Genomic DNA, 26,026 nt, shown 5'->3' on the forward strand with positions numbered 1-26,026 from the left:
TCCTGACCTGCATACAGGTTTCTCAAGAGGCAGGTCAGGTGGTCTGGGATTCCCATCTCTTTCAGAATGTTTCCACAGTTTATTGTGATCCACACAGTCAAAGGCTTTGGCATAGTTGATAGGAATGCCAAATATCATTCACCAAGTAAAAGAAAGAGAGAAAGTTTAACAATCTAGCCTCAATTTCTCCTGAAGAAAAATGCCATTATTTGCCTCTATTTACTATCTATGATATAGATCTCTGATATTTATTTTTGCTTTTTTTTAATATTCCTTAGCCATTTTAATAATTGAAAATTATGATTTTCAGAGAAGCTATTGATTTTTTCTGTACCTGATTGTGGGATAGACAACAAAAATTGGTGATTTTAACTTGCAATCAAGTTACTTTTACTCTTTTTAGGGAATTAACTCTTCAAGTTCAGAATTTATTAAATTTTATACGTGAAAATTTTCATCTCTTATTTCCATTGTTCATATTGTGCTGCAGAAGGAAATGCAACCCACTCCAGTATCTTAACTGGAAAAGCCCATGGATTGATGATCCTGTTGGGCTGCAATCCATGAGGTTGCAGAGTTGGGCATGACTCAGTGACTAAGTTTCACATCCATTCAGGTTGTATTATTCAAATACAGTCCTTTACTCCTGAATACAGGTGAGTAAATCACAAGCTGAAATAGATGTGTGTTGTCATAATTTATTCCTTTTGGAGAGGACAGTCTATCAAGGCACATCAGTTAGGTTAATCTAAAATTAAAATCTCAAAATGATCTGTAAGTGAAAACAAGTTTCCAGAGGAATTTAAAATAACATCTCATTCAGTTCAGTTCAGTTCAGTTCAGTCTCTCAGTCGTGTCCGACTCTCCACGACCCCATGAATCACAGCACGCCAGGCCTCCCTGTCCATCACCAACTCCCGGAGGTCACTCAAACTCATGTCCACAGAGTCGGTGATGCCATCCATCCATCTCATTCTCCGTCGTCCCCTTCTCCTCCCGCCCCCAACCTTTCCCAGCATCAGAGTCTTTTCCAGTGAGTCAACTCGTTGCATGAGGTGGCCAAATTATTGCAGTTTCAGCTTTAGCATCAGTCCCTCCAATGAACATCCAGGATCGATCTCCTCCAGAATGGACTGGTTGGATCTTCTTGCAGTATAAGGGACTCTCAAGAGTCTTCTCCAACACCACAGTTCAAAAGCATCTATTCTTCGGCAGTCAGCTTTCTTCACAGTCCAACTCTCACATCCATACATGACCACGGGAAAAACCGTTGCCTTGACTAGACGGACCTTGGTTGGCAAAGTAATGTCTCTGCTTTTTAATATATTATCAAGGTTTGTCATAACTTTCCTTCCAAGGAGCAAGTGTCTTTTAATTTCATGGCTGCAATCAGCATCTGCAGTGATTTTGGAGCCCAAAAAAATAAAGTCTGAAAATGTTTCCACTGTTTTTCCATCTATTTGCCATGAAGTGATGGGACCAGATACATCTCATAGACATTAATATAAAAGAAAAATCAAGGAAAACAGAAGAACAGTGTCTGCACAGACAGTGAGACTGAGAAGAAGAGAACACAGACTGAAACTTCAGTGTGACTGAAGAAATGAGACTTAAAAGAACAATGTGAAGACTGAGACAAAGTTAGAATATTGAATCCTGAAAAGGTATTTATTCTCAAGAACTTGCTTTCTATCCCATGGCTTCGCTAGTGAGAGACAATTTTCTCTGTCTATAGCAAGGTAGAGATTTCTGAGGAAAATAAATGGATGCTGGAGAATGTTTAGGAGACCATTGGATCATGTACAGTTGAGAAATCACATATACTTTGGTCCATTTGGGGGACAGCAATAGCAATAAACATGGCTGAATCTTTGCATGGCACGTGGTGAAAGTACTGCAACTGAGATATAGATAGGGTATGGCGAGATTGAAAATGAAGTAGTCAGGGATATCCACTACTGTCAATAACAGGAAAGAATTTTTTGCTATTGTTGTTCAGTCAGTTATTCATGCCCATCCCTTTGCCACCCCATGGACTGTGTCCAATCAGTCTGACCTTCCCTATCTCCCAGAATTTGTTCAGACTAATGTCCATAGGGTTTGTGATGTTATCTAACTCTCTCATCATCTGCTACCCACTTCTCTTTTTACCTTCAATTCCATCACTTCATGGGAAATAGATGGAAACTGCAGATGCTGATTGCAGCCATGAAATTAAAAGACACTTACTCCTTGGAAGGAAAGTTATGACCAATTTAGATAGTATATTACAAAGCACAGACATTACTTTGCCAACAAAGGTCCATCTAGTCAAGGCTATGGTTTTTCCCATGGTCATGTACGGATGTGAGATTTGGACTGTGAAGAAAGCTGATCGCTGAAGAATTGATGTTTTTGAACTGTGGTGCTGGAGAAGATTCTTGAGATTCACTTGGACTGCAAGGAGATCCAACCAATCCATTCTAAAGGAGATCAATCCTGGGTGTTCATTGGAAGGACTGATGCTGAAGCTGAAACTGCAATACTTTGGCCACCTCATGCGACGAGTTGACTCACTGGAAAAGACTCTGATGCTGGGAAAGGTTGGGGGTGGGAGGAGAAGGGGACGATGGGGAATGAGATGGCTGGATGGCATCACCGACTTTGTGGACATGAGTTTGAGTGAACTCTGGGAGTTGATGATGGACAGGGAGGCCTGGCGTGCTGTGATTCATGGGGTCGCAGAGTGTAGGCCACGACTGAGCGACTGAACTGAACTGAACTGAAGTGATTCCCAGTATCAGGGCACTAGTTAATGAGACAGCACTTTGCATCAGGTGGCCAGATGAGAAAAGAACAATGAAAGTTAATAAACGTTTCTAAGGAGAGCTGTTGAACACATCTAAGACACAGATGCAGAAAAAACCTTGGACAAAATTAAACACTTATTTATGAAAAACCCTGTGCAGGAAGTGGGAACAGAGAGGATCATCTTCATCTTAATAAAGGCCATGTATGGATAAACCCACCACTAAAATGCTTCTCATAGGTGAAAACTGAAAATATTTTGCTAAGATCATGAGAAAGTTAAAGTTTGCCGCTCTCACCACTGTTACTCAAAATAATCTTGGGTTTGTTAGCTACAGCAATCAGTGAAGAAGAAGAATAAAAAAAAAATTACCAGCTAACTGAAAAATAAGAGTCACTGTTTTTCGACACAATTTATTATGTCACAGAATCCTAAGATGTCACCAGAAAATTAACAACAGTGACTTTAGGAAAGTTGTTGGATTAAAGAAAAATAAACAGGAAACTGTCTCCTGCATTCCTATACATAACAAGAGAAAACCAAAAACAAAAATTAAGGAAATAATCTGATTCACCATTGTAACAGGAAAAATGAAATACTTGGGAATAATCCTGCCTAAACTGAAAAAGGACGTTTGTGACAGAAATAATAAGGTATGGATGAGACAAATAAAAATGATAAGCCCTTTGGAGAGGGTGCAGAGAAAACGTAACTCTCTTACATTGTTGGTGGGAATGCAAACTTGTACAGCCACTGTGGAGAACAGGGTGGAGATTCCTTAAAAAAACTGGAAAATAGGACTTCCATATGGCAGATCAATTCCACTGCTGAGGATACACACCGAGGAAACCAGAATTAAGAAAGAGATTTGTACCCCACTGTTCATTGCAGCACTGCTAACAACCACCAGGACATGGAAGCAACTGAGATAGCCATCGGCAGACAAATGAATAAGAAAGCTCTGGTACATATACACAATGGAATACTCAGTTCACTTCAGTTCAGTAACTCAGTCGTGTCCGACTCTCTGCAACCCCATGAATCACAGCATGCCAGGACTCCTTGTCCATCACCAGCTCCCGAAATTCACTCAAGGTCAATCTAGTCAAGGCTGTGGTTTTTCCTGTGGTTATGTATGGATGTGAGAGTTGGACTGTGAAGAAAACTGATTGCCCAAAACATTATGCTTTTGAACTCCGGTATTTTAGAAGACTCTTGAGAGTCCCTTGTACTGAAAGGAGATCCAACCAGCCCATTCTAAAGAAGATCAATCCTGGGTGTACATTGGAAGGACTGATGCTAAAGCTGAAACTGCAATACTTTGGCCACCTCATGCGGCGAGTTGACTCACTGAAAAAATAAAATAAAATATTACTCAGCTATTAAAAACAATGCATTTGAATCAGTTCTAATGAGGTGAATGAAACTAGAGCCTATTATACAGAGTGAATTAAGTCGGAGAGGAAAACAGCGATAGAGAATATTAACACAAATAGAATTTAGAAAAATGGTAACAATGAGCCTGTATTTGAGACTGCAAAATGGACACAGATGTAAAAAAACAGACTTTTGGACTCTGTGGGAGCAGGCAAGGGTGGGATGGTTTGAGAGAATAACATTGAAATATGTATATTACCATATGTGAAATTGATCACAAGTCTAGGTTTGATGCATGAGACAGGGTGCTCAGGCCTGGTGTACTGGAATGACCCTGAGGGAGGGGATGGAGAGGGAAGTGGGAGGGAGTTCAGGATGGAGAACACATGTACACCCATGGTTGATTCATGTCAATGAATGGCAAAAACCACTACAATATTGTCAAGTAATCAGCCTTCAATTAAAATAGATACTTTTTTTTTTTTTAAGAAAGGTGACAGAAATGAAATAAGAGCTATACTATTTTGGGGGCTTTAAAATTCAATAGGTGAAAATGGCTACACTACGAAAAGGAGTTTGCAAATTCAGTGTCATCCCTATTAAAGTACCAATGACATTTTTCACAGAATAGAACCAAAAAGAAAAATATTTACAACTTGATGGAAAAACAAAGATTTGAATAACCATGCAAACTTGGGAAAGAGAAACTGAGCTGCAGGACTCAGGTTTCCTCACTTCAGTCTATACAAAAAACGTATAGTTTTGAAAATGCCATGCAATTAGCACAATATTGGGATTAAAGCCATTGGAACAGATAGAAAACACTAAAATAATCTCTTTCAATGATCACCTAATCTTTGACAAAGGAGGCAACAATATTCAATGGCAAGAAGATAATATATTTGACAAGTTAAGCTGGAAAATCCGGACAGCTATAAGTATTAGAATACAGTTAGAACACGACCTGGTTATTCTTCTGTGGCTGAATCGTGTCTCACTTTTTAGGATGCCGTGAACTGCAGCATGCCAGTCTTTCCTGTCCCTCACCACCTCTTGGAGTTTGCCAGAGTTCATATCTATTGCATAGGTGATGCCATCCAATCATCTCATCTTTGTTTTCCCCTTCTCCTGCTGCCTTCAATCTTTCCCAGAACCAGGATCTTTTTCAAAGAGTTGGCTGTTGCCATCTCCTGTTATACCTCATTCAATTTAAATTGTTCATGGATCTAACATTCTAGGTTGCCCTGCAATACTGTTCTTTACAGCATTTCATTTTACTTCCATCTCCAGACATATATACAATGAGGCTTATTTCCATTTTTGGGCAACCACTTGCTGCTTTCTGGAAACGTTACTTATTAACCTCTGCTTCTCTCAAGTAGTATATTAGGTATCTACCATCCTGGGAGACTCATTTTTTGGTATTGCACATTGTTGCCTTTTTATACAGTTTATAGAGGTGCCATAGCAAGAATAATGGGGTGGTGTGCCATTCCCTGCTCCATTGGATCACATTTAGTCACTTCTTAGCACCATAGAATAAGACAAATTCAAGATGGATTAAAGACCTACTTATAAGTACAGAAACTGTAAATCAATAATATTTGAGAAAAGCATAGGTAGAATACATTGTGACATGGAATGCAGCATCAACTTTTTTTTTTTTTAACTACCTCCTTGGGAAATGAAAATAAAACCAAAAATACATAAAGAGACTTAACTAAACTTAAATATGTTGCACAGGAAACCAATAGGCAAGACAGAAATGAAGTCTCATTATGGGAAAAACATTTGCAACTGAAGATAATGACAACAGAAGAATCTCCAAAATATGGAAGCAGCTCATGTGGCTCAATAACAGCCAAATGAACAACCCAACTGAAACAAATGAATAGGTGATGAAATAGACACTTCTAATAAGAAGATATACAGATGTCCAATAATATTTTTAAAAATGTTCAGCATCACTAACTGTGAGAGAAAGGGAAATAAAATCTTCAATGGTGGTATCAACTCACATGTGTCTGAATAACCATTATAAAAAATAATCAACACAAAAAATGCTAAGAGAGGGTTCTAAGTAAACAGAACAATCCTGTACTGTTGTTAGGAATGAACATTGATAGATTAGGATGGAGAGGAATATAGGGGATCGTTTAAAAATAAGAATGAAGCTACCATATGTTCAAGAAATCCAATAATTGTCAATAATTTTCATGAGGAAAATCATAATTCCAAAAGATGCACAACCTCAATATTGATGGCAGCATTATTTGCAATAGAAGGACATGGAAGCAACAGAAATATCCATTCATCTAGAGAGGAATGGATAAAATGAGTTGGGACATACATACCATAGTCTTAAGATGGAATGAAATCAGGTAAATTTCATAGATGCAGAAGGACAGAGACAGTGTCAGATACAATAAAGCTAAGACAAAAGAGGAAAAGAAATATCAGATATTAACACAAATATATGGGATCTAGGTAAAACTGGAATAGATGATTCTCTATGAGAAGCATAGATAGGGACACAGCAATGGAGAAGAAATATACGGTTATCAAGGATGCAATGCCTGGTGGTAGCAGGAATTAGGAGATTATAACAGACACACATATACTTCTGATCTGTATGCACAGCACAGGGAAGTCTTAATGCACTGTGGTGACCAGATTTAGAAAGTAGTCAAAAACATGGAGATAGATGTATGGTTGCTCTTTAGTCACTATCTCGTTTACTAGACTTTATAACGTGAAGGACTGCAGCATTCCCTAAATTTGCTTTAGGGGGGAAACTAACAAAATAATGGAAAACAAGCATACTCCAAAAAAATTAAGTTTTACAAGCATATTAGCTTTTTTAATAAACATCATTATTCTTAATGTTCACATTATCTTGGAAGTGAAAAGTAGAACTGTAAATGTGTAAACCTTAATGACAAATGCAATGCCAATATCGGAATACTACATCCAAATTCATAACACACTTATTAAGAAGACAGCAATAAAAATTGAAAGTGACTGTACATTATATTTTGCTGCACATGTGCATGTCTAAAGATTGAAACATTTTCCCCAAAAGAAAAATTACCTTAAAAGAGTTGGGAAAGAACCATGAACAATCTACTCTGTCTAGTTGACCCATCATATGTACTTGTGCATTTTGTATATTATAGTGTTTTAATTTTTATTGTATTTAATTCTATTGTATTGTTCTTTAAAATATTCATTATATTTGTCACACAACGTCTTTTACATGTTACCATATGTTATGAATGAATGACAATATACGTGCTCTTTTAAATCTCCTTTACTTATTTATTTTAAAAATGATAGTTCTTCATTCACATGAGTTTAAGCTTTACAAAATCTTTAAATGGTTATATTGATATGTTGAATTACATTCCCATGATGGCTGTAGGTACAAGAAAATCTGAATTTTATTAAGGCATCCAGTTTAAAGGTATCTTTCTCCAATCAACTATCACTTGAGTTCAGTTCAGTTGCTTAGTGGTGTCCGACTCTTTGCGACCCCATGAATGGCAGCACGCCGGGCCTCCCTGTCAATCACCAACACCTGCAGTCCACCGAGTCGATGATCCCCTCCAACCATCTAATCCACCATCTAATCCTCTGTCGTCCCCTTCTCTTCCTGCTCTCAATCTTCCCCAGCATCAGGGTCTTTTCAAATGAGTCAGCTCTTCGCATCTGAAGGCCAAAGTACTGCAGTTTCAGCTTTAACATCAGTCCTTAAAATGCACAACCAGGACAGATCTCCTTTAGAATGGACTGGTTGGATTTCCTGGAAGTCCAAGGGACTCTCAATAATCTTCTCCAACAACACAGTTCAAAAGAATCATTCTGCACTCGGCTTTCTTTATAGTCCAACTCTCAGATCCATGCACGACTACTGCAAAAACCACAGCCTTGACTAGACAGACCTTTGTTGGCAAAGTCATTCTCTGCTTTTTAATATCATGTCTAGGTTGGTCATAACTTTTCTTCCAAAGAGTAAGCGCCTTTTAATTTCATGGCTGCAATCACCTTCTGCAGTGATTTTGGAGCCCAGAAAACCAAAGTCAGCCTCTGTTTCTACTGTTTCCCCATCTATTTGCCATGAAGTGATGGGACCAGTATCTGAATGTTGTTCTTTAAGCCAACTTTTTATTCTCTTCTTTCACGTTCATTAAGAGGTGATTAATTCTTCTTCACTTTCTGCCATAAGGGTGGTGTCATCTGCATATCTGAGGTTATTGATATTTCTCCCTGCAATCTTGATTCCAGCTTGTGTTTCCTACAGACCAGTGTTTCTCATGATGTAATTTGTATATAAGTTAAATAAGCAGGGTGAAATATACAGCTTTGATGTACTCCTTTTCCTGTTTGGAACCAATCTGTTGTTCCATGTCCAGTTCTATATATTGCTTCCTGACCTTCATACAAGTTTCTCCATATGCAATTCAGGTGGTCTTGTATTCACATATTTAAAAAAAAATTTACACAGTTCATTGTGATCCACAATTCAAAGGCTTTGGCATAGTCAATAAAGCAGAAACAGATGATTTCCTGGATTTCTCTTCTTTTACCGAAAACTGAGTGGATGTTGGCCATTTGATCTCTAGTTCCTCTGCCTTTTCTAAATCCACCTTGAACATCTGGAAATTCATGGTTCCCATGTTACTGATTCATGGCTTGGAAAATTTTAAGGAACACTTTAGTAGAGTGTGAGATGAGTGCAATTGTATTGTAGTTCAGCATTTTCTGCCATTGCTTTTCTTTGAGATTGAAGTGAAATCTGATATTTCCCAGCCCTGTGTCCACTGCTGAGTTTTGAAAGTTTGCCAGCATATTGCATGCATCACTTTCACAGCATCATTTTTCAGGATTTTAAATAGTTCAAATGGAATTCCATCATCTCCAGTATCTTTGTTCATAATGATGCTTCCTAAGGCCCACTAGACTTCACTTTCCAGGATGTCTGGTTCTAGGTGAGTAATTTCGTGATTATCTGGGTCATGAATTTTTTTTTTTTTTTTTGTACAGTCCTTCTGTGTATTCTTGCCATCTCTTCTTAATCTCTTCTGCTTCTGTTAGGTCCCTACCATTTCTGAATGTTTCTGCTGCTTTCCCAGATAACATACAATTACAGTAATAAGTCTTAGAGAATGCTGTTCTGGCATACTGTCTCGGGTCACACAGAGTTCCAGCCCCAGGGTACCACTTCCATTCAGATGCAGGCCAAGAGGAGTCACCCAGAGTCATGGCTCAGACACACACAAGTGGAGACATGCCCTGGATTGGCTGGCACTGTGACTTTGGAGCGCACCACTCCTGCCAGCCCACACGTCCCTCCACCCCATGGGTTTGCCTGTGCCCTCACCCATATTCCTCCTCCTGCTCCTGCTCCTTCTATTATCCTGAACAACCAACCCTAAGAAGCGGTAGTAAGGATGTGACTTTGCCCCAGGAGCCAGGAATGCCCTCAATGATTCCACAAGCGACACTTTTCCTCTGATGGTTCTTCCACCTGAGCGGAGAGTAGGCCCTGCGGTAATTTTCACTCCCACAACTCAGCTCTACCTGCGGGAAAGCCAATGCCTCCACTGCACGAAGTGGGGGCAGTGGGAGCCAATCCCTCGGGTCTCCACGGCTTGGGTGTACCTGGTCCTGCTCCTCTGGGTCCTTCTCACGCTCTTGAAAGTACAGCAGCTCCTGTTCCTCGCCAACCGACACCAGGTTCACCTTCTCGATGATGTCTTCCACCAGTGGCTGGAGGTCTTGCCGGAACCCCACTATTTCTCCTTCCTGAAAAGTTTCTCCTTCCTCCACAGCCTCCATCCTGAAGAGGGTGACCACCTTGACTGGTGCCCCCTGACCCCCGCTCTCTGTAATGTCCCTGATGGCCCCACCGACCCGGCAGGTTGCAGGACCCATGTGACATGAAAACCACTCTCACAAGTAAGAAAATTCAGGCTCCTAAAAAACACTCCAGCCTTCCACTGGTCTTCCTTTCTTTGTTGTCCTTACCATGTTCCAGGTTTGTAAAGGTTGTGGGCCTGGAAGCACAGCAACTGGCTGACAGAGCAGGCCCACAGGCTTCAATCACTCCCCACCAATTGATTACTTGTGGACACTACCAGAAGGGAAGGTGAGACACACAGCAAGATCATTTTGTCATCACCCATGCATAGTATGTTGGTGAGAAGGGCCTGGCTTCTACACGCTGACCTTCCAAACACTTCAAGAGCCAATCAAATGGAATTTAAAGGCATTTTCTCAGGGGCACTCTGGCTGCAATGAGCCTGTGCCCATCTCTGATCAACACAGTTCCGTTCAGTTCAGTCGCTCAGTTGTGTCCAACTCTCCGCAACCCCATGAATCACAGCAAGCCAGGCCTCTCTTTCCATCACCAACTACCGGAGTTCACATAAACTCATGTCCACAGAGTCGGTGATGCCATCCAGCCATCTCATTCTCTGTCGTCCCCTTCTCCTCCCGCCAGCAAACTTTCCCAGCACCAGAGTCTTTTCCAGTGAGTCAACTTGTCGCATGAGGTGGCCAAAGTATTGCAGTTTCAGCTTTAGCATCAGTCCTACCGAAGAACACCCAGGTTTGATCTCCTTTAGAACGGACTGGTTGGATCTCCTTGCAGTCCAAGGGACTCTCAAGAGTCGTCTCCAAAACCACAGTTCAAAAGCATCAATTCTTGGGTGATCAGCTTTCTTCACAGTCAAACTCTCTCATCTATTCATGACCACGGGAAAAACCATAGCCTTGACTAGATGAACCTTTATTGGTAAAGAAATGTCTCTGCTTTTTAATATACTATCTAGGTTGGTCATTACTTTCCTTCCAAGGAGTAAGCGTCTTTTAATTTCCTGGTTGCAATCAGCATCAGCAGTGATTTTGGAGCCCAAAAATATAAAATCTAATACTGTTTCCATTGTTTTTCATCTATTTCCCATGAAGTGATGGGACCAGGTGCCAAGATCTTTGTTTTCTGAATGTTGAGCTTCAAGCCAACCGTTTCACTCTCCTCATTCGCTTTCATGAAGAGGCTTTTGAGTTCCTCTTCACTTTCTGCCATAAGGGTTGTGTCATCTGGATATCTTAGGTTATTGATATTTCTTCCAGCAATCTTGATTCCAACTTGTGTTTCTTCCAGTTCAGCGTTCCTCATAATGTACTCTGCATGTAAGTTAAATAAGCAAAGTGACAATATACAGCCTTGACGTACTCCTTTTCCTATTTGGCACCAGTCCGTTGTTCCATGTCCAGTTCTAACTGTTGCTTCCTGACCTGTATACAGGTTTCTCAAGAAGCAGGTCAGGTACCCTGGTATTCCCATCTCTTTCAGAATTTTCCACAATTTATTGTGATCCACACAGTCAAAGGCTTTGGCATAGTCAATGAAGCAGAAATAGATGTTTTTCTGGAATTCTCTTGCTTTCTCCATGATCAAGCATATGTTGGCAATTTGATCTCTGGTGCGTGTGCCTTTTGTAAAACCTGATTGAACATCTGGGATTTCACGGTTCACATATTTCTGAAGCTTGGTTTCAAGGATTTTGAGCATGACTTTACTAGCGTGTGAGATGAGTGAAATTTTGCGGTAGTTTGAGCATTCTTTGTTATTGCCTTTCTTTGGGATTGGAATGAAGACTGACCTTTTCCAGTCCTGTGGCCACTGCTGAGTTTTCCAAATTTGCTGGCATATTGAGTGCAGCACTTTCACAGCATCATCGGAGCAGCTGTGAAGAGATATCCCATGCCCAAAGTAAGAGAAACCCAAATAAGACGGTAGGTATTTTGAGGGGACATCAGAGGGTAGACACACTGAAATCATGATCACAGGAAACTAGTCGATCTGATCACATGGACCACAGCCGAATGTGGTCCACTGGATAAGGGAATGGCAAACCACTTCAGTGTACTTGCCTTGAGGACCCCAGGAACAGCATCAAAGGGCAAAATGATAGGATACTGAATGAGGAATTCCCCAGGTCGGTAGGTGCCCAGTTTGCTACTGTATATCCGTGGAGAAATAACTCTAGAAGAAATGAAGGTATGGAGCAAAAGCAAAACCAATACCCAGTTGTGGATGTGTCTGGTGATAGAAGCAAGGTCCAGTGCTGTAAAGAGCAATATTGCATAGGAACCTGAAATGTTAGGTCCGTGAATCAAGGCAAATTGGAAGTGGTCAAACAGGAGATGGCAAGAGTGAACATAGACATTCTAGGAATCAGTGAATGAAAATGGACTGCAATGGGTGAATTTAACTCAGATGACCATTATATCTACTACTGTGGGCAGGAATCCCATAGAATGGAGTAGCAATCATAGTCAACAAAAGAGTCCAAAATGCAGTACTTGGATGCAATCTTAAAAACGACAGAATGATTTCTGTTCGTTTCCAAGGCAGACCATTCAATATTACAGTAATCCATGCCTATGCCCCAACCAGTAACTCTGAAGAAGCCGAAGTTGAACGGTTCTATGAAGACCTACAAGACCTGATCAACACAAGCTTGCCCTAAATGGAAGCTATTTTCTTGAGCAACAGTTTCAAAGTGCAAATAGGGGAGACAGGTGTTTCAGTAGCTGAAGACCCAGTGGTTCTTATGAAATATAGAGCTTTCCATATTTCTTACAGGAAAAGCTCATTTCTGATCTTCAACTGTGAAATATAGAGAAGCCCTACTTCCATGAAGGAGGATTAACTGAGATTTTTATACAGGAAATACAGAGAATTCTGTATTTCAGGGTGAAAATTGATTCTCTTGATATATGTTTGAGCAATATCAAGAATTCCATATCTCTTGAAGAAAGAGTGGTGGGCAGATTTTCATTTGCAAAATAGAGATGATTTCAATTCCATAAAGATTTTCTGTATCTTAAGAAAACCAATGCCAATGTTTTCATATGTTAATATAGATAATTCCATATTTCATTTAAGAAAATCACCACCCAGATTTTCGTATATGATATAAGGAGAACTCCACATTTGGGGTAAGAAAATATCGTGATACAGGATGCTTGGGGCGGTGCACTGGAGTGACACATGGGATGACATGGGGAGGGAGGTAGGAGGGGGATTCAAGATAGGGAACACATTTAGACCCGGGGCAGATTCATGCCAATGTATGGCAAAACCAATAAATAATGTAAAGCAATTAGCCTCCAATTACAATTTAAGAAAATCAAAAAAGAATATGATAAAAAAAGATTAAAAAAGGAAGAAAACCAATGCCAAGGTTTTCATATGTGAAATATAGAGGATTCCATATTTCATTTAAGAATATCACCACCCAGATTTTCTTATATGCTATACAGAGAAATCCACATTTTGGGTACGAAAAATAGCATCCAGATGCTTATAACGTGAAATGCCAGAAAATTCAATGTATTATGGACTAAAAGAAGCATTAAGATTTTCACATGTAACATATACAGAGTTTGATATTTAATTGAGTAAAATTGTCACCATGATTTTTTCAGATGTGAAATATACAGAATTTCATATTTTATGTAGGACTATGACTGCACTGATTTTGGTGTCTGAAATGTACAGAATCCTAGATTTCTTGTGGAAATGATTTTTCATATGTGATGTTCATAAATTTCAGTCTTCATCTATGAACATTTTAGCAGATATTTTTGTATGTGATGTAGAGAGTATTTATATCTCATGTAAATACTATGTGGTCAGATTTCAAATGTGAAATATAGAGAATTCCACATTTTAGGGCATTTTCCTATAGGAAATAAAGAGAATGTTTTCCACGGTTTTTGCGGTAATACCTGGGCCATGATTTCCATATGTCATACATGAAAAAATTCATATTTCTTGCCTGATAATCAGTTCACACATTTCTATAGGATACATGGAGGCTTTTCATATTTCATTATGAAGGGCTATCTCCAGATTTCTATATGAGAATTACAGAAAATTACATATTTATGGCAGAAACTAATAATACAGATTTTTTATTATGAAATATCAGAATTTCATATGGCAATGAAATATATATATGTATATATATATTCTGTCATCTGTAAAATAGACCTCATCGCATGTTTCTTTTAGGAAAATCTACACTTTGATTTTCACATGTGAAACATATCGAATTCCATATTTCACATTTGAAATTGAATGCCTCGAAAACGCTTGCTAATATTTAATTGTGTGAAGTATAGAGAATTCAATATTCAATGCAAGAAATATGATTACCCATATTTCCAATGGTAACACAAAGAATTACACATATCATGTAGGGAAATATGCACACTGATATTCATAAATGTATTTTAAAGAATTCAGTGTTTAATTCCTCTATATAATATATCCACTATATACCATACCAAAACTCCATATTTTATGCAGGAAAATCTGTGCCTGGATTTTCAAGAGATATTTAGAGAATTCCATCTCATTATCTATTTTCCTTAAAGTAACATCAGCCATATTTTAGAGTGTGAACTGTAAAGAACCACGTATTTCAGAAAGTAAACCTGTGCTCATATTTTGATAAGGGTCATACAGAGAATTCCTTATTTCATACAGGGAAGTCTACACCCATCTTTTCATATGTAACATGTAGCAAATTGTGGAGAAAAATCAGTGTCCAGATTTCATAAATGAAATTATAAAGATCTTATTTCATGTCATTGTATCTGAGATATTTCCATATTTGATAAATAGAAAATTCCATATCATGTACAAAAGCTGCACTCAAGTTTTCATATCTGTATGATACACAACCTATATGCCTTGTCAGAAAATCTGCACCCTGATTTTTTATGTGAAATGAACAAAAATCCATATTTCTGTGTCAAAACTTGCTCAACAGATTTTTATATTTGAAATATAGAGAATTCCATATTGCACGCAGGTAAATCTGCTTGCAGATCTAAATAGTCAGATACAGAGAATTCCATATATCAGCTAGATAGAGTTGCACCTAAATGGTGAAATATTAAATGGAAAGACTACCATATTTCATGTAGGAAAGTATGTGCCTTGATTTTATGTGTGAGATTTCAGTCAGTTCAGTTCAGTCGCTCAGTCGTGTCCGACTCTCCGCGACCCCATGAATCAGAGCTTCCAGGCCTCCGTGTCCATCACCCACTCCCGGAGTTCACTCAGACTCATGTCCATCAAGGCAGTGATGTCATCCAGCCATCTCATTCTCTGTCGTCCCCTTCTCCTCCTGCGCCCAATCCTTAAATTGTAGTACCTATTAGTAAATCTCCATTTGAGAATGGTTTGCAAACTTCTACTGACTTCCAAATAGATTTTTTGAAATCAATCTTATTTCAGTATTAACCATATGATGACGTACATTTGTAGTATTCTCTCATGTTCCCAGAAGAGGGTGTTTGCTATGAGCAGTGTGTTCTCTTGGCAAACCTCTGTTAGCCTTTGGAAGACTTCATTTTGTACTCTAAGGCCAAATTTGCCTGTTACCCCGGGTATGTCTTGACTTCCTACTTTTGCATTCCATTCCCCTATGATGGAAAGTTCATCGCTCTTGTTTGTTAGTTATAGAAAATCTTGTAGGTCTTTATAGAATTGTTCTAGTTCAGCTACTTCAGCATGACTCGTCAGGGCACAGACTTGGATTAGTGCGTTATTGAATGGGCTCCCCTGGAAAGAAACAGAAATCATTCTGTCATTTTTCAGATTGCCAACAAATACTACATTCTAGACTCTTTTGTTGACTATCATGGCTACTCCAATTCTTCTGAGGGATTCTTTCCCACTGTAGTAGACATAATGGTCATCTGCGATAAATTCATCCATTCCCGTCCATTTTAGTTCCCTGATGCCTAAAATGTCAGTGTTCACTCTTGACATCGCCGTTTTGACCCCTTCCTATTTAAATACCTTGATTCATGGACCTAATCTTTAAAGTTCCTATGCAATCTTGCTCTTTAGAGCATTGGGGTGTTCTTCCATCACTAGTCACATCTGCAACTGGGTACTATTTTGGCTTTGGCTCCATCACTTCATTCTTTTTGGAGTTTCTTCTGCACTGATCTCCCATATGATATCGGGCAGCTACCAACCCTGGAGTTTGTCTTTCAGTATGCTATATTTTGCCTTTACATGCTGCCCATGGATTTCTTCAGGCAAGAATACTGACGAGGTTTTGCATTCCCTTCTCCAAGGACCACGATTTGTCAGAACCCATTACCATGATCCGTCCATCTTGGGTGGCCCTACAAGCATGGCACATAGATTCATTGAGTGAGTTAGACAAGGCTCTGTCCCATGTGATCAGTTTGGTTAGTTTTCTGAGATTATGGTTTTCATTCGAGGTTGTGGAAGCTTCCTGATGGGAACGACTGACTAAGGGAAACTGATTTTTGTTCTGACGGGTAGAGCTATGCTTAGTTCAGTGCAGTTCAGTGGCTCAATCATTGACAAATCTTTGTGGCCCTATGCACTGCAGCATGCCAGTCCTCCCCGTCCATCACCAACTCATCGAGTTTACTCAAACTCATGTTCATTAAGTCGGTGATGCTCTCCAATCATCTCATCTTCTGTCCACTGTTATCCTCCCACTCTGAACCTTTCCCAGTGTCAGGGTCTTTTCCAATGAGTCAGTTCTTCATACCACAAGTCCAAAGTATTGGAGTTTCAGCTTCAGCATCATTCCTTCCATTGAATATGCCAGACTGAGTTCCTTTAGGGTGGACTGCTTGGATCTCCTTGCCATCCAAAAGACTCTCAAGCCTCTTCTCCAACATCAGACTTCAAAAGCATCAATTCTTTGGCTTTCTTTATAGTCTAAATAGCTCAGCTTTCTTTATAGTCCAAATCTCACGTCCATATATGACTACCGATAAAATTATAACTTTGACTAGACAGAAATATTTTGGAAAGTAATCTCTCTGATATTTGATATGCTATCTGGTTTGGTCATATTTTTCTACCAAAGAGAAAGCATATTTTAATTGTATGGCTGCATTTCCAATCTGCTGTGATTTTGAATACATCTCCACACACAAAACCCACTCCTGGCCAAAAAAAATAAAAAATAAAGGTCTCTCATTCTTTCCATTGTTTCCCCTTCTATTTGCCATGAAGTGATGAGACCGGTTGACATCATCATTGTTTTCTTAGTTTTGAGTTTTATGTCATCTATTTCACTCTCCCCTTTCAGATTCATCAAGGGGCTATGTAGTCCGTCTTCCCTTTCTGCCATATACATGGTGCCATCTCCAGATAAGAGATTATTTATATTTCACCTGGCTATCTTGATTCCAGCATGTGTTTATGCAACCAGGCATTTCGCATGATGTAATCTGCATATAATTTACATCATCAGCATGTCAGTATACAGCCTTGACATACTCCTTTCCCATTGGATTCAGACTGTTTTTCCATTTCCAGTTCTAACTGTGGCGTCTTGACCTGCATACAGAATTTTTCAGGAGGCAGGTCAGGTGGTCTTGTATTATCATCCCTTGAGGAATTTTCCATAGTTTGTTGTGATTCAGAGTCAATGGTTTTGGTTCAGTCGTTGATGCAGAAGTAGACTTTTTTGTTCTGGTACTCTCTTCCTGTGTTGTTGATCCAAAAGTTATTGACAATTTGATCTCTGGTTCCTCTGACTTTTAAAAATCAAACTTAAACACCTGGAAGTTCATGGTTTATGTACTGTTGAAGCCTATTTTGGAGAATTTCGATCATTATTTTGCTAGTGTGTAAGAAGGCAATGGCAACCACCCCAGTTCTCTTGGCTGGAAAATCCCATTGACAAAGGAGCCTGGTAGGCTGCAGTCCATGCGGTCGCTAAGAGTTGGACACGGCTGAGCAAATTTACTTTCACTTTTCACTTTTATGCATTGGAAAAGGAAATGGAAACCTACTCCAGTGTTCTTGCCTGGAGAATTCCGGGGACAAGGGAGCCTGGTCGGCTGCCGTCTATGGGATTGCACAGAGTCGGACACGACTGAAGTGATGTAGTAGTAGTAGTAGTAGTAGAAGGATGATTGCAATTGTGTGGTAGTGTGAGCATTCTTTGGCACTGGCTTTCTTTAAGGTTGAACTAAAACTGAACTTCTCCTTGCATAATTATGGGTCACTAATATGTGTATATGACAAAACCCATCCCAATATTGGATTATGCTTATCGTCCACTTAATTTTTTTAAAACTAATTTATGAAAAAGGAGTGAAGAAGATAAAATAATTCTACTTGGTGCTCTCTGTTGACCTAAATCTGAAGGAAGTCTAAAAATGCAGGGATTTATGTACACATAAGTGTCATTCATTTTAATATATTACAAAAAAGTAATAGAAGGTTGTATAATTTTTATAAAATAAAATTGCTTAAAGCAATATTACAAGTCAGCTGTACCTCAAGCAGTGAACAAATAAATGGTTCCATCATTTGCAATATTTGGGTCCTTGAGAACGTGATGAGAAGTAAAATATTTCAGTTACAAGGTGACAGAAACTTTAATCAGGTGATGATATAAATAATAATATTTGAATTTAGAAAAAGTGAGTTGAACTAGTTTGCATTCCCACCAACAGTGTAAGGTTCCTTAAAAAACTGGAAATAGAACCACTATACGATCCAGCAATCGCACTCCTGGGCATACACACCGAGGAAACCAGAATTGAAAGAGACACATGTACTCCAGTGTTCATCGCAGCACTGTTTATAATAGCCAGGACACGGAAGCAACCTAGATGTCTATCTGCAGATGAAAGGATAAGAAAGCTTTGGTACATATACACAATGGAGTATTACTGAGCCATTAAAAAGAATGCATTGGAATCAGTTCTAATGAGGTAGATGAAACTAGAGCCTATTATACAGAGTAAAATAAGCCAGAAAGAAAAACACCAATGCAGTATAGTAACGCATATATATGAAATTTAGAAAGATGGAAATGATAAACCTATACATGAGACCGCAAAAGAGACAGAGATGGATAAAACAGTCTTTGGGACTCTGTGGGAGAGGGTGAGGGTGGGATGATTTGGAAGAATGGCATTGAAACATGTATATTATCATATGTGAAACGAATCGCCAGTTCAGGGTCAATGCATGCTACAGAATGCTCGAGTCTGCTGTGCGGGGATGACCCAGAGGGATCATAAGGGGCGGAGGGAGGTGGGAGGTGGGTTCAGGAAGGGGAAGTCATGTACACCGGGGGTGGACTCATGTCAATGTATGGCAAAACCAACCAATATAATGTAAAATAATCCAGTTCTGGTCAGTACTGTTCAGTAGCTCAGTCGTGTCCGACTCTTTCCGACCCCATGAATCACAGCATGCCAGGCCTCCCTGTCCATCACCAACTCCCGGAGTTCACTCAAACTCATGAACATCCAGTCGGTGATGTCATCCAGCAATCTCATTCTCTGTCGTCCCCTTCTCCTCACACCCCCAATCCCTCCCAGTGTCAGACTCTTCTCCAGTGAGTCAACTCGTCGCATGAGGTGGCCAAACTATTGGAGTTTCAGCTTTAGCATCAGTCCTTTCAGTGAACATTCAGGACTGATCTCCTTTAGAATGGACTGGTTGGATCTCCTTGCAGTCCAAGGGACTCTCAAGAGTCTTCTCCAGCTCCACAGTTCAAAAGCATTAATTCTTTGGCGATCAGCTTTCTTCACAGTCCAACTTTCACGTCCAAACATGACAATGGGAAAAACCATAGCCTTTACTAGATGGACCTTGGTTGGCAAAGTAATGTCTCTGCTTTTTAATATGTTATCTACGTTGGTCATAACTTTCCTTCCAAGGAGTAAGCGTCTTCTAATTTCCTGCCTGCAATCAGCATCTGCAGTGATTTTTGAGCCCTAAAAAATAAAGTCTGACAATGTTTCCACTGTTTCCCCATTTATTTCCCATGAATGATGGGGCCATATGCCATGATCTTCATTTTCTGAATGTTGAGCTTCAAGCCAAACTTTTCACTCTCCTCTTTCACTTTCATCAAGAGGCTTTTGAGTTCCTCTTCACTTTCTGCCATAAGGGTGGTGTCATCTGCATATCTGAGATTATTGACATTTCTCTCGACAATCTTGATTCCAGCTCATGCTTCTTCCAGCCCGGCGTTCCTCATGATGTACTCTGCATAGAATTAAAATAAGCAGGCTGACAATATACAAACTTGATGTACTCCTTTTCCTATTTGGAACCAGTCTGTTGTTCCATGACCAGTTCTAACTGTTGCTTCCTTACCTGCATACAGGTTTCTCAAGAGGCAGTTCAGGTGGTCTGGTATTCCCATCTCTTTCGGAATGTTCCACAGTCTATTGTGATCCACACAGTCAATGGCTTTGGCATAGTCAATGAAACAGAAAGAGATGTTTTTATGGAACCCTCTTGCTTTCTCCATGGTCCAGCCGATGTTCGCAATTTAATATCTCATTCCTTTGCCTTTTCTAAAACCTGCTTGAACATCTGTGAGTCCACGGTTCACATATTGCTGAAGCCTGGTTTGGAGAATTTTGAGCGTGACTTTAGTAGAGTGTGAGTAAAATAATTAGCTTCCAATAAAAATTAAAAAATAAAATAAAAAATAAAATGTGAGTTGAAAGTCATTATCTGATCCTATTCAAAATGGACCATGATTGTTCAAGTTACCAACTTGTATCGTAGGTCAAATATTTATTCAAGGAAGGTGTTCTAATAGAGACATGACGGACATAGATCTGCAGATTTTAGCTCAAGATTATTAGTGAAGTTGGAAATACAACTCCTATCACAGTCACACGTTCAATGGCATGTACTAGAATATATGTTGCTCCCATTGATTAGGGCTTTCTAGGCCTTCTACCCTAGGGCCAGGTAGTGAAAGGCAGAACTTCGGGTTAGGCAAAAGTCTGTGTATTGCAGAGACACAGTTCCCTTGATGGAGCCATTCACTGAGGCCTTTACCACGGTTCGAAAAAGTAGCCAACATGTCCGATGCTCACCTTCATGATCTAATGATTGTGGCAAACTGTAGGGGTAACAGTCTATGACGCCCAGCTCTCTTCTGGATAGTATGAGAAGACAGAGGCCCAGCAGTCCTTCGGGCACCTGATTCCCTCATTAAAATGACTGGCCAATGTATGAGAACTTTGGAAAGAGAAGGACACAGAGAAGAGACAGCTTCCCCTTCAGCTGGGACTGGGCACTGATGGGAGACCCAAGACCAGACATTGAGATCTAGCCTGAACCCAGACAGGATAACCAGCCTTCAGAAAGAAACCCTCCTCTTAACCAGGATGTTGGATGATGAAAGTCATTTTAGCATACTTCTTTTCAGGATACGGATTGATATTTGCTTCAGTACAGGTTTACAGAAACAGTATTACCTGACCGTGACTTTACCTCAATAACAGAGGATCTGACAACAAGATAGTTTCAACACCTAATCACAAATCTCACTTACGTTTCCTCTAAGAGTGCTGTGTTGAAAACTTTGAGGAGTTTGGTGTAAGTAAAGTCATAAGCCACACGTCTTGCATTGTTCTGCAATGAAAACCTCTAGTATTTAAATGCCAATCTTTGGAAAAAAACTTAGCCTAATAATATTGGGTATTTTTAGCAGTAGCATCCTATTTTTCAGTTATGTGGATCAGAGAGTGCCTCATTTGAAAATCACATTCTCTCAGGTGTACAAGAAAAGATTACCCTTTTCCAGTATAAAACAAATTAGCTGGTGCACTGGGATGAACCAGAGGGATGGGATGGGGAGGGAGGTGGGAGGGCGGTCAAGATGTGGACCGGGGCGGATTCATGTCAATGTATGGCAAAACAAATACAATATTATAAAGTAATCAGCCTCCAATTAAAATAAATACATTTACAATAATAATAATAAAATCAAATTAGCAAACACTTATGGCTATCCCGATTATCAAGTTAATTAAGGACCAAATTACTGTGACAGATGTCATCAGGTCTATTTGAAGAATACTTATAACTTTGAAAACATTGTAATGAACTGATTTGCTAGTATCAGTTCAGTTCAGTTCAGTTCAGTCGCTCAGTCGTGTCCGACTCTCCGCGACCCCATGAATCACAGCATGCCAGGCCTCCCCGTCCATCACCAACTCCCGGAGTACACTCAAATTCATGTCCACAGAGTTGGTGATGCCATCCAGCCATCTCATTCTCCGTCGTCCCCTTCTCCTCCCGCCACCAACCTTTCCAACCTTGATAGTATATTAAAAAGCAGAGACATTACTTTGCCAACCAAGGTTCGTCTAGTCAAGGCAATGGTTTTTCCCGTGGTCATGCATGGATGTGAGAGTTGGACTGTGAAGAAAGCTGATTGCCGAAGAATAGATGCTTTTGAACTGTGGTGTTGGAGAAGACTCTTGAGAGTCCCTTATACTGCAAGGAGATCTAACCAGTCCATTCTAAAGGAGATCAATCCTGAATGTTCATTGGAGGGACTGATGCTAAAGCTGAAGCTGCAATACTTTGCTAGTATACATATATAATAGATATGTATTTTGACTTTACAAACATTTTGTCGTTTGTATATGTGCATCACAGTTTGGTTTAATACTTATACAAAATAAATATTCTTCTTTCCCTAATGTCTTTATGTATAGGATATCGAGGTTGGCAAGAAACTCTGAATCTTGTTTACAGTTGTATGAGTCCCAAACAACCCATTTTTCTTAACAATCTTCATTCTGAATTGGGTGGATCTGATCAGTGTGGTGAACACTCAGAGACAGATTAGTATGCAACAGTCACAAGTCAAAAGAGGAAAATCAATATTGTAGAATAATTTTGTCCTCTCAAAATGTATATTTTGAAGCCGATGGCATCACCGACTCGATGGACATGAGTTTGAATGAACTCTGGGAGTTGGTGATGGACAGGGAGGCCTGGCATGCTGTGATTCATGGGGTCACAGAGAGTCGGACATGACTGAGCTACTGAACTGAACTTACTTTACTTTGTACAGAGTCAAAATTGTGAGCAATGTATAATTTCTTTCTGAACCTTTTTGCCAATAGGGTTTTTAGGTAGATATTTTGATACACAGAACTGGGTTTTTATAAGGAAAGGAGAGCAGACACACAAAAACAGAGACATTTATATGTGAAGACAAAGCCGTGTGATGATGTGCCACCGTCCAAAAGAGGCCTCAGAAGAAAGCAAATCTGATAACCCTTTTATTACTGGCTAGGTCCCTGGAAGTATTAGAAAACATTTATTGAAGCTACCTGCTTTATGGCATGCCTTTACAGCAAACCTTGAAAAGACTTACACCACTACCTCTTGAAAATAAGCTTTCAAGTTCAAAAGAAGACTACAGTTCATACCCAGGTTCTCACGGAAAGGAAACTGTTAAAGAACTCTCTGACCCATTAACTGATAATGCTTCAGAATTTTAAAGGAAAAAATTCCATTATCCATTGAAAAGAGAAGTATAAAGTATTTAGGAATAAATTTACCTGAAGAAACAAAAGACCTGAATCTATATATCGAAACCTAAAACACTGCAGAAATAAAGATAATAGAAACAGAGAAATATGTCAGGTTCTTAGATCAGAAGAATCAATATATGAAAATGAGTACACCAGCCAAAACACCATAGGTTCACCGCTATCTCCCAGTGTTGTTGTTGTTGTTGTTGTTTTTTCCACAGAACAAGAACAAACAATTTCAACCTCTGATAGCCAAAGCAATCTTGAAAAAGAAGAATGGAAATAGTGGAATCAACCTGCCTGACTTCAGGTTTGCTACAGTCATCAAGAAAGAAAGGTACCATCACAAGACAAAAATACAGATCAAAGGAACAATATAGAAAGCCCAGAGACATATCCACACACATATGGACACTTTATCTTTGACAAAGGAGGCAAAAATGTATAATGGAGGAGAGACAACGACTTTAAAAAGCGCTGCTGGGGAAAATGGTCAACAACTGTAAAACAATGGCGCTAAAACACATTCTACCACCCTATACAACAATACACTTAAAATGGACTAAAGAAATAAACATAAGTCTAGAAATTATATAACTCTCAGAGGAAAACATAGGCAGAACAGACTCTAACACGAATCACAGCATGATTCTCTGTGACACAGCTGAGTGATGGAAATAAAAACTAAAACAAATATGGGAGCTCATTAAACTTAAAAGTTTTACACAATGAAGGAAACAATACTCAAGGTGAAAAGACAGCCTTCCAAATGGGAGAAATTAATAGTAAACAAAGTAACTGACAACAAACTAATCTCCGAAATATACAAGCAGCTCATGCATTTCAATACCAGAAAAATAAGCAATCCAATCAAAACGTGGGACAAAGAACTAAAGAGATTTCTCAGAAGGAGACATAAAGCTGTCTAACAAACACAAGAAAATCTGCTCAACATCACTGATTATCAGAGAAACTCAAATCAATAGTACAGTGAGGTACCATTTCACACTGGCCAAAAAGCTACCATCAAAAACTGCCATCAAAAACCTCTACAAGCCAACAATGCTGGAAAGGGGGCGGAGAAAGGGAACCTTCTAACATTGTCAGTGGGAAGGCACACTAGTATGGGCAGTGTGGAGGACAGTGTGGAGATTCCTTAAAAAAAAAAAAAGAAAATAGAATTACCATATGACCCAGCGAACCCACTTCTGGGTATACACACCAAAACAACTAGAATTCAATGAAACATATGTACTACAATGATCATTGCATGAAACAACCTTGATGTCTGGTTCGAAGTTGAATGGTTAAGGATGATGCTATCCATATACACAGTGGAATATTCAGCTATTAAAAAAGGGACACGTTTGAGTCATTGCTATGAGGTGGATGAAACTGGAGCCTATTATACAGAGGGAAGCAAGCCAGAAAGAGAAACACCAACACAATACATGAAACCTTATACATGAAATTTAGAAAGAGGTAACAACGATGCTATAAGTGAGACAATGAAAGTGACACATATATAAAGAAAAGAATTTGAGACTAGGTGGGAGAAAGTGAGGATGGGATGCTAGGAAAGAAAAGCATTGAAACATGAAACACTGAAACATGTATATTATCATATGGAGAAAGGATAACCAGTTGAAGCTCATTACATGAAGCAAGGCATGCAAAACTGGTGCTGTGGGACAACCCAGAAGGATGAGTCCATGAGATGTCTGACTGATATAGTAGTGTGGAGGAAGCTCTGATGAGAATTCAGTAACCACAAAAGTAGTTCACTTGTATTACAGTAAAAGATAATATATATTTATTACTTCATTGCCATCCACATTTCTTTTACTGTAGCAATGAGTAGTCTAAACCACTGTGATTGAGGCCTTCAGATATGTCACTGTGCAGCCCATCCTTCTTTCTAAGATCATCTCCATGTTCCCCTGAGCATCAGGTGTCTCCATAAGTACTTCTTATCTGTTGCTCATGAAGACAATTGAACAACCCTCATGACCTCTTATCAAACTCATTAAAGTGTGAAATAGACAAATATGCTAAAAAGGCCTGGAAATCTTCACTAATACTGAGAACTCCTTGAGAAGAGGGAGTCTCAGCCTTCCTGAAAAATTCTTGGTAAATGTTATGTAACTCATGGGAAAGAATATGAGGAATATGCTCACTCTTGCCATGGAAAAAGTAGGTAATAGGATGGAACTAATAAGCCCTTTCATATGTGACATAAAAAATGATGAGACAACATAGGAAAGACAGGACTCAAAGCCACACATATGTGGGGGAAAGTTCTTGGGGTTCTTTTTTCTATAACAGACCTGTTCAATGCATAAAGCAGCCTGTTCCTGGAAAGGACGAGATATATATGGGTATCAAGATTATCATTTCCTCTCAGTGCCAGATCTTTCTGTTGTGCTCCTTACTGGTCTAGACAAGGGAAAAGTTAAA

This window comes from Moschus berezovskii, chromosome Y (assembly GCF_049115385.1).
Source record: "Moschus berezovskii isolate FMDL1 chromosome Y, NW_MosBer_1.0, whole genome shotgun sequence".
In the NCBI taxonomy this organism is placed as follows: domain Eukaryota; kingdom Metazoa; phylum Chordata; class Mammalia; order Artiodactyla; family Moschidae; genus Moschus; species Moschus berezovskii.